This window comes from Tachyglossus aculeatus, chromosome X1, assembly GCF_015852505.1.
Source record: "Tachyglossus aculeatus isolate mTacAcu1 chromosome X1, mTacAcu1.pri, whole genome shotgun sequence".
Taxonomy (NCBI): Eukaryota; Metazoa; Chordata; class Mammalia; order Monotremata; family Tachyglossidae; genus Tachyglossus; species Tachyglossus aculeatus.
Window position 1 is genome coordinate 133,085,770 of NC_052101.1, and position 9,238 is coordinate 133,095,007.

General features: G+C 48.6%; 1 non-coding gene across 1 annotated transcript; it reads left to right on the forward strand.

The window, feature by feature from the left end:
* Positions 1-4,581: 4,581 nt before the first annotated feature.
* On the forward strand, positions 4,582-4,719 carry LOC119920414. Its single transcript, XR_005448161.1, has one exon. It is a non-coding gene; the product is annotated as a small nucleolar RNA SNORA7 (small nucleolar RNA).
* The last annotated feature ends 4,519 nt before the right edge of the window (positions 4,720-9,238 follow it).

The following is a 9,238-nucleotide window of genomic DNA, read 5'->3' on the forward strand; positions in this document are numbered from 1 at the left end:
CTCAATTTTTCTGAGCCTCAGTTACTATGTGCAAAGCACTGTTCTAAGCACTGGGGGATACAAGGTGATCAGGTTGTCCCACATGGGGCTCACAGTCTTAGTCCCCCATTTTACAGATTAAGACTGTGAGCCCCACGTGGGACAACCTGATCATCTTGTATCCCCCCAGTGCTTAGAACAGTGCTTTGCACATAGTAAGTGCTTAACAAATGCCATCATTACTATAATTACTATTATTATTACAATCTATTAATCAGTAGTATGTACTGAGTACTTACTGTGTGCAGAGCACTCAACTAGGTGCTTGGAGGAGTACAATCTAGCAGAGTTGGTAGACATGTTCCCTGCCCACAATGAGCTTAGAGTCTAGAGAGGGAGACAGGCATTAATAAGAACAAATTACAGATATGGACATAAATGGTGTGGGTCTGAGGGAAGGGGTGAATAAAGGATGCAAATCCAAGTGCAAAGGTGATGCAGAAAGGAGTGGGAGAAGAGGTAACGAGGGCTTAGTCGGGGAAGGCCTCTTGGAGGCAATGGGCTTTTAATAATCAATCAATCGTATTTATTGAGTGCTTACTATGTGCAGAGCACTGTACTAAGCGCTTGGGAAGTACAAATTGGCATCACATAGAGACAGTCCCTACCCGATAGTGGGCTCACAGTCTAAAAGGGGGAGACAGAGAACAGAACCAAACATACCAACAAAATAAAATAAGTAGGATAGAAATGTACAAGTAAAATAAATAAATAAATAAATAAACAGAGTAATAAATATGTACAACCATATATACATATATACAGGTGCTGTGGGGAGGGGAAGGCGGTAAGGCGGGGGGATGGAGAAGGGGACGAGGGGGAGAGGAAAGAAGGGGCTCAATCTGGGAAGGCCTCCTGGAGGAAGTGAGCTCTCAGCAGGGCCTTGAAGGGAGGAAGAGAGCTAGCTTGGCGGATGGGCAGAGGGAGGGCATTCCAGGCCCGGGGGATGACGTGGGCCGGGGGTCGATGGCGGGACAGGCGAGAGCGAGGTACAGTGAGGAGATTAGTGGTGGAGGAGCGGAGGGTGCGGGCTGGGCAGTAGAAGGAGAGAAGGGAGGTGAGGTAGGAGGGGGCGAGGTGATGGAGAGCCTTGAAGCCCAGGGTGAGGAGTTTCTGCCTGATGCGCAGATTGATCGGTAGCCATTGGAGGTTTTTGAGGAGGGGAGTGATATGTCCAGAGCGTTTCTGGACAAAGATAATCCGGGCAGCAGCATGAAGTATGGATTGAAGTGGAGAGAGACAGGAGGATGGGAGATCAGAGAGAAGGCTAGTGCAGTAGTCCAGACGGGATAGGATGAGAGCTTGAATTAGCAGGGTAGCGGTTTGGATGGAGAGGAAAGGGCGGATCTTGGCAATGTTGCGGAGCTGAGACCGGCAGGTTTTGGTGACGGCTTGGATGTGAGGGGTGAATGAGAGAGCGGAGTCGAGGATGACACCAAGGTTGCGGGCTTGTGAGACGGGAAGGATGGTAGTGCCGTCAACAGAGATGGGAAAGTCAGGGAGAGGACAAGGTTTGGGAGGGAAGACAAGGAGCTCAGTCTTCGACATGTTGAGCTTTAGGTGGCGGGCGGACATCCAGATGGAGATGTCCTGAAGGCAGGAGGAGATGCGAGCCTGGAGGGAGGGGGAGAGAGCAGGGGCAGAGATGTAGATCTGGGTGTCATCAGCGTAGAGGTGATAGTTGAAGCCGTGGGAGCGAATGAGGTCACCAAGGGAGTGAGTGTAGATTGAGAACAGAAGGGGACCAAGCACTGAACCTTGGGGAACTCCCACAGTAAGAGGATGGGAGGGGGAGGAGGAGCCTGCAAAAGAGACTGAGAAAGAACGACCGGAGAGATAAGAGGAGAACCAGGAGAGGACGGAGTCTGTGAAGCCAAGGTCAGATAACGTGTTGAGGAGAAGGGGGTGGTCCACAGTGTCAAAGGCAGCTGAGAGGTCGAGGAGGATTAGGACAGAGTATGAGCCGTTGGATTTGGCAAGCAGGAGGTCATTGGTGACCTTTGAGAGCGCAGTTTCCGTGGAATGAAGGGGACGGAAGCCAGACTGGAGGGGGTCGAGGAGAGAGTTGTTGTTGAGGAATTCTAGGCAGCGCGTGTAGACAACTCGTTCAAGGAGTTTGGAAAGGAATGGTAGGAGGGATATGGGACGATAACTAGAAGGTGAGGTGGGGTCAAGAGAGGGTTTTTTTAGGATGGGAGAGACATGGGCATGTTTGAAGGCAGAGGGGAAGGAACCAGTGGAGAGTGAGCGGTTGAAGATGGAAGTTAAGGAGGGGAGAAGGGATGGAGCGAGAGATTTCATAAGATGAGAGGGAATGGGGTCAGAAGCACAGGTGGCCGGAGTAGTACTTGAGAGGAGGGAGGAGAGTTCCTCTGAGGATACCGCTGGGAAGGATGGGAGAGTAGCAGACAGTGTTGAGAGCCGGGGGGTTGGAGAAAGGGGGGAAGAGACTTTGGGGAGGTCGGACCTGATGGATTTAATTTTGTTAATGAAGTAGGAGGCCAGATCGTTGAGGCTGTGAAGGTGGGGAAAGTGATCATCTGTCAGATATGAAGGGGGTGGGTGTTCCAGGCCAGAGGCAGGATGTGGATGAGAAGTCAGTGGCGAGACAGACAAGATCGAGGTACAGTGATTAGGTAGGCACCGGAGGAGCAAAGTGTGCAGGCTGGGTTGTAATAGGAAGTCAAGGAGGTAAGGAAGGAGGGGGCAAGGTGATTGAGCGCTTTAAAGCCGATGGTGAGGAGTCTCTGATGCAGAGGTGGATGGGCAGCCACTGGAGGTTCTTGAGAAGTGGGGAAACATGCATGGACTGAACAGTTTTGTAGAAAAATGATCCAGGCGGCAGAGTGAAGTGTAGACTGGAATGGGGAGAGACAGGAGGCCGGAGGTCAGCGAGGAGACAGATGCAGTAGTAAAGGCAGGATAGGATAAGTGCTTGGATCAGCATGGTAGCAGTTTGGATGGAGAGGAAAGGGCGGATTTTAACAATGTTGTGAAGCTTGAACTGACAGGATTTGGATGACACTGAATATGTAGGTTGAATGAGAGAGATGAGTGGAGGATTTATGGGCTTTTATGCTTGCTCTCCCTGTCCTGACAGGCTCGAATAAAAGGAAAGAGGCTTAAGGGATGGATGGTTGGGAGACCCTGAAGATGGTTTCGTTAAAGAGATCCGACGGTAACAGATTACTCTCATCCTCCCTTAGGAAAGCCAAACCTTCTGGGACTCGAACCCAGTTGGCCGTCTGGCCCCATCATGAAAACACGGGCCTGGGAGTCACTAGACCTGGGTTGTTGGTTGTTTTTTTACATATATATATATATATATATAGTATTTCTTAAACACTATGTGTCAGGCACTGTTCTAAGCACTGGGGTTGATAGAAACTAATCAGGTTGGACACAGTCCATGTCCCAAATGGGACTCAGTCTTAATCCCCATTTTACAGATGAAGCAGCATGGCATAGCAGATAGGGCACAGACCTGGGATTCAAAAAGTCATGAGTTCTAATCCCGCCTCTGCCACTTGTCTGCTGTGTGACCTTGGACAAGTCACTTTACTTCTCTGGGCCTCAGTTCCCTCATCTGTAAAATGAGGATTGAGACTGTGAGCCCCAGTTGGGACAGAGACTGTGTCCAACCCGATTTGCTTGGATCCACCCCAGTGCTAGTACAGTGCCTGGCACATAGTAAGTGCTTAACAAATGCCATGATCATTATTGTTATTATTATAATGAGGTAACTGAGGGGCAGAGAAGTTAAGAGACTTACCCAAGGTCACACAGCAAACAAGTGGCAGAGCCTGGACTGGAAGCCAGGTACTTCTGACTCCCAGGCCTGTTCTCTATCCATCAGGCCACACTGCTCCTCACTGGGTTCCAACTTCAGCTCTGCCCTTGACCTGCTGTGTGACCTGGGGCAAGTTGCTTCACCTCTCTGTGCTTCAGGTTCTTCATATGTCTGGTTTAAAACCAACTCTATGATAGTGTTCTCTCACTAAGTGCTCAATAAATACCATCAATTGATTAAGTGGAGAGCAGAGCTGTGCTCTCCCTCCCTCTCTGGCTTCATCCGATCTGATTTTTTTCTTTTATGGCATTCATTAAGCACTTATTATCTGTCAAACACTGTTCTAAGCACCGGGGTAGGTACAAGTTAATTAGGTCAGACACAGTCCCTGTCCCAGGTGGGGCTCACAGTATAAGTAGGAGAGAGAACAGGTATCCCTACTTCACAGTTGAGGAAACTGAGGCACGAGAAGTTAAGTGACTTGCCCTAGGTCACACAGCAAGCAATTGGCAGAATCAGGATTATAACCCAGGTCCTTCTGAATCACAGGCCTTCTGAATGCTCTTTCCATTAGGCTATGCTGCTTCTCTTGTATCTTCCCCAGTGCTTGGCACATAGTAAGCACTCAATCAATGCCATATTTATCATTACTGTTATTAGTATCAATCAATCAATGGTACTTATTGAGCACTTACTGTGTGTGGAGCACTGTACTAAGTTCTGGAGAGGGTACAATAGGGTAGGTAGTCAAGCCCCACTCAGGGTTGCACCTGGAGAGTTTCCAGTACTCCACCAGTCTTGATTACAGGAGGGAGAGTCAAGCAGAGGCCTATCCATTCCATTCCTAGCTTGGGCAGTGGCTAGCGAGTGGAAGGCAATCTGCTACAAGTCAAAACTCACCTGTACTGGGCAGCAGAGGCATGGGAGAGAGTCGAGGGCAGAGATTCAAGTTTACTGCACGGAAGGAGGCAATGGTAAACCACTTCAGTACTTTTCACTTTATTGATACACTACCAGAACGACTGCGGATTGAAGGTGGGGCATTCTGGGAGAGACGTGTCCATGGCGTTGCTATTGGGCGGAGACAGCTCGACAGCATAAGACAAGACAAAGTAGTCAAGACCCCTGCCCTCAAGGAGTTTACAGACTAGAGGAGGAGACAGACATTCAAATTAATTACAGATGGGTATGTGTAACAGGTCTGTAGGGATGGGGAAGGGACAAATATCCATGTACTTAAGGGTACAGACCCAAGTGATTAATTACACTTGAGGACCGAACAGTTCCCCTCTAGACTATAAGCTCGTTTTTTTTGTTTGGTTTGGTTTGGTTTTAATGGTATTTTGTTAAGCACTGACTATGTTCCAGGCACTGAACTAAGCACTGGGGATGATGCAAGTTAATCAGTTTGAACACAGTTTTGGGCAGGGAATGTGTCTACTAACTTTGTTATAGTGTATTCGCCCAAATGCTTAGTACAGTGTTATGTACACAGTACGAGCTCAATAAATTCCATTGATGGATTGATTGATTGGGACTCTTGGCATTTGAGAAAGGTGTGAAAAAGCATTCGGCCTCCAACGAGATCCTTTCAAAGGTGCTGTAGGCTAACTTCTTGTTTTCCTATTTTGGGGCAAGTCTCCTTTTCGATCCACTGAAACGGCTGTCAGGAAGAACTTCTCGGAGTGACAATAAAAATCATGGCCATTTTGGGAGTAGGTGTGAGCCGAAGGGGAAGGAGGCCCAAATGGAGATGGCAGAAGAAATGTGTTAAGGGCCCAGCAAAGCCCAACTTCCTGGGCAAACTGGGATGCAGAAGCAAACACAGACCAGCCTGGCAGCATTTATATCCATAACTATAATTTCTTTCTTTCTATTAATCTCTCCCCCTCTACACTGTAAGCTCGATGCAGGCAGGGAACATGTCTACAACTCTGTTATATTTAACTCAAGTGCTTAATGTACTCCTCTGCACACAGTAAGTGTTCAGTAAATGCCATTGGTTCTTTTTATGGTATTTGTTAAGCACTTATTATGTGCCAGGCACTTTACTAAGTGCTGAGGTAGATCCAACCTACCCTACTTTAAGAGGGCAGAGTGGCTCAGTGGAAGGACCCCGGGTTTTGGAGTCAGAGGTCATGGGTTCAAATCCCGGCTCCGCCACTTGTCAGCTGTGTGAGTTTGGGCAAGTCACTTAACTTCTCTGTGACTCAGTTACCTCATCTGTAAAATGGGGATGAAGACCGTGAGCCCCACGTGGGACAACCTGATTACCTTGTAACCTCCCCAGTGCTTAGAACAGTGCTTTGCACATAGTAAGCACTTAATAAATGCTATTATTATTTTTATTATTATTATTATAATCCAAGCTAATCAGGTTGGACAGAGTCCATGTCCCATGTGGGGCTCACAGTCTTAATCCCCATTTTACAGATGAGGGAACTGAGGTTCAGAGAAGTGAAATGACTTGCCCGAGGTCACATAGCAGACAGATGGCAGAGTCAGGATTAGAACTCAGGTCCTTCTGACTCCCAAAGCCTGTGCTCTATCCACTAGGCCACACTGCTTCCCACTGATTGATTAATTGATTGATTGTACGCTCCCAAGTACTTAGCATGGTGCCTTGCACACAGTAAGTGCTCAATAAATATGATTGATTGACTGTTGGAATAATTGGCACTTGGTGGCCAGAGACCTAGAGTAGGGGCCGTAGGATGCCCTGCCTCATCACGAGAAGCAGTGTGGCTCAGTGGAAAAAGCACGGGCTTTGGAGTCAGAGGTCAGGGGTTCAAATCCCCGCTCCGCCAATTCTCAGCTGTGTAACTTTAGGCAAGTCACTTCACTTTTCTGTGCCTCAGTTACCTCGTCTGTAAAATGGGGATGAAGACTGTGAGCCCTCTGTGGGACAACCTGATCACCTTGTAACCTCTCCAGCACTTAGAACAGTGCTTTGCACATAGTAGGCACTTAATAAATGCCATCATTATTATTATTATTATCAAGAGGCAGAACTGAATTGGGCCCCATGCCCTGCAGGGAACAACTGAGACCGAGCAGGCAGAGTGGATCTGTCAGGCCTAACTTGGCCACATCAGTCACACTAGCTCATAGATATAAAAATGTGTGTGTTGGGGGGAGGTGTATTCTCTCCTTCACCCAGTCTCTTTTCTAACTCCCTTTCCTCCTCCCTCCTTCAGCAGCACAAACCCATTCCCCACTGCTCATTGCTCCCAGTCAGGGACACAGAGACAGCACCGATCGCTGCCTGCAACAGGAAAAGCTCAATGCCGGCCCCTCGGCCCAGCCAGGGGGCCAGCTGGCTGGCCGCTCCCACCAACAGCAGCGGGCGAAGGCCTGCTGCAGTCTTGAGCCAGCCCAGGGCTCTGAATTAAGCTGAGGAGATGCCTCCAAGCCAGTGGACCCTTCAAAGGCACGGGGGAGCATATTCCTCCCACTGCCAAGGTCACGCCTGAGGAGATGAGAACACGGCCGGTTTCCTTTTCCCAAACCAGCAGCCAAGAGCAAGACCTTTGTCAATGCCACCGCCGTTCCCCCTGTGGCACTGGGTGGTGTTTGTCTGTTGGCATTCCTTTTGTGTCCGCCTGGGAAAGCCCTGGCCACCCTGCAGGAATCTCAGATGGAATCTGAAAACTGAAGAGGCTCAGGAAGTCCAAAGCTGAGCATCTGGGTGGCCCCCACCCATCCACTGACCACAGCCCACTGGAGTCAACCACGCTAGCTGGCTTCTCAGGGAGGCGTTAGCTGGGAAAACCCACGAGCAGGGGATGGCATGAAGACCAGCTGTTCTGTCTTCGTGGAGCCCTAGGGTGTTGATAGTAATGGACAGCGACCATTAACTGCCCCTTTCTCCCAAAACAACGGAGCCAATGTTTCTGACAGTTGCCTTGGAGCCCTGCATGCTGCCCCTTTTTTTCCCCAGGATTCAGAGATCATTTCCTTACTGCTCATGTACCACCACCAGATTGGAGTCCATTAGCACACAAGCTCCCTTGCACTTCGGTAGAGAAGCAGCGTGGCTCAGTGGAAAGAGCACAGGCTTTGGAGTCAGAGGTCATGGGTTCAAATCCCAACTCTGCCAATTGTCAGCTGTGTGACTTTGGGCAAGTCGCTTAACTTCTCTGGCCCTCAGTTACCTCATCTGTAAAATGGGGATTAAGACTGTGAGCCCCCGTGGGACAACCCGATCACCTTGTAACCTCCCCAGTGCTTAGAACAGTGCTTTGCACATTGTAAGCACTTAATAAATGCCATTATTATTATTACTCTCCCAAGCACTTAGTATAGTGCTTCACACCCAATAGACGTTCAATAAATACCACCCTTGCTTGACTGATTAGAAGCAGGGTTGTCTAGTGGAAAGAGCACAGGCCTGGGAGTCAGGGGACTGGGTTTCTAAGGCCAGCTGGGCCACTTCCCTGCTGTGTGACCTTGGACAAGTCATTTCACTTCTCTGTGTATCAGTTCGCTCATCTGCAAAATGGGGATTCAAACCCCATTCTCCCTCCTACCAAGACTGTGAGCCCCATTTAAGACCCAATTATCTCTATCTACCCCAGCACTTAGAACAGTGCTTGGCACAGAGTAAACACTGAATAAATACCACAATCATTATCATCATTATTACTAAGTACATGGAAGCATGCAACATCATAATGATAATGATGGTATTTGTTAAGCAGTTACCATGTGTCAAGCACTGTTCTAAGCACGGGGGTAGATACCAGCTAATCAGATTCGATAGTTGAAGAGCAGCGTGTCTTAGTGGATAGAGCATGGGCCTGGGAGTCAGAAGGACCTGGGTTCTAATCCCAACTACACCACTTGTCTGCTGTGTGACCTTGGGCAAGTCACTTAATAATAATAATAATGATGGCATTTATTAAGTGCTTACTATGTGCAAAGCACTGTTCTAAGTGCTGGGGAGGTTATAAGGTGATCAGGTTATCCCACATGGGGCTCACAGTCTAAATCTCCATTTTACAGATGAGGTAACTGAGGCACAGAGAAGTTAAGTGATTTGCCCAAAGTCACACAGCTGACAAGTGGCGGAGCCAGGATTCAAACCCATGACCTCTGACTCCAAAGCCCGTGCTCTTTCCACTGAGCCACACTGCTTCTCATAAGCAGTTCTCTTTCCACTGAGCCACTTCACTTCTCTGGGCCTCAGTTGTCTCATCTGTAAAATGGAGATTGAGACTGTGAGCCCCATGTGGGAGAGGGTCTGCGTCCAGCCCAATTAGCCTGTATCCACCCCAGCACTAAGTACAGTGCCTGGCACATAGTAAGCATTTAAATACCATAATTATTATTATTATTCTAATCCCGGCTCCACTGCATGTCTGCCATGTGACCTTGGGAAAGTCACTTCACTTCTCTGGGCCTCAGTTA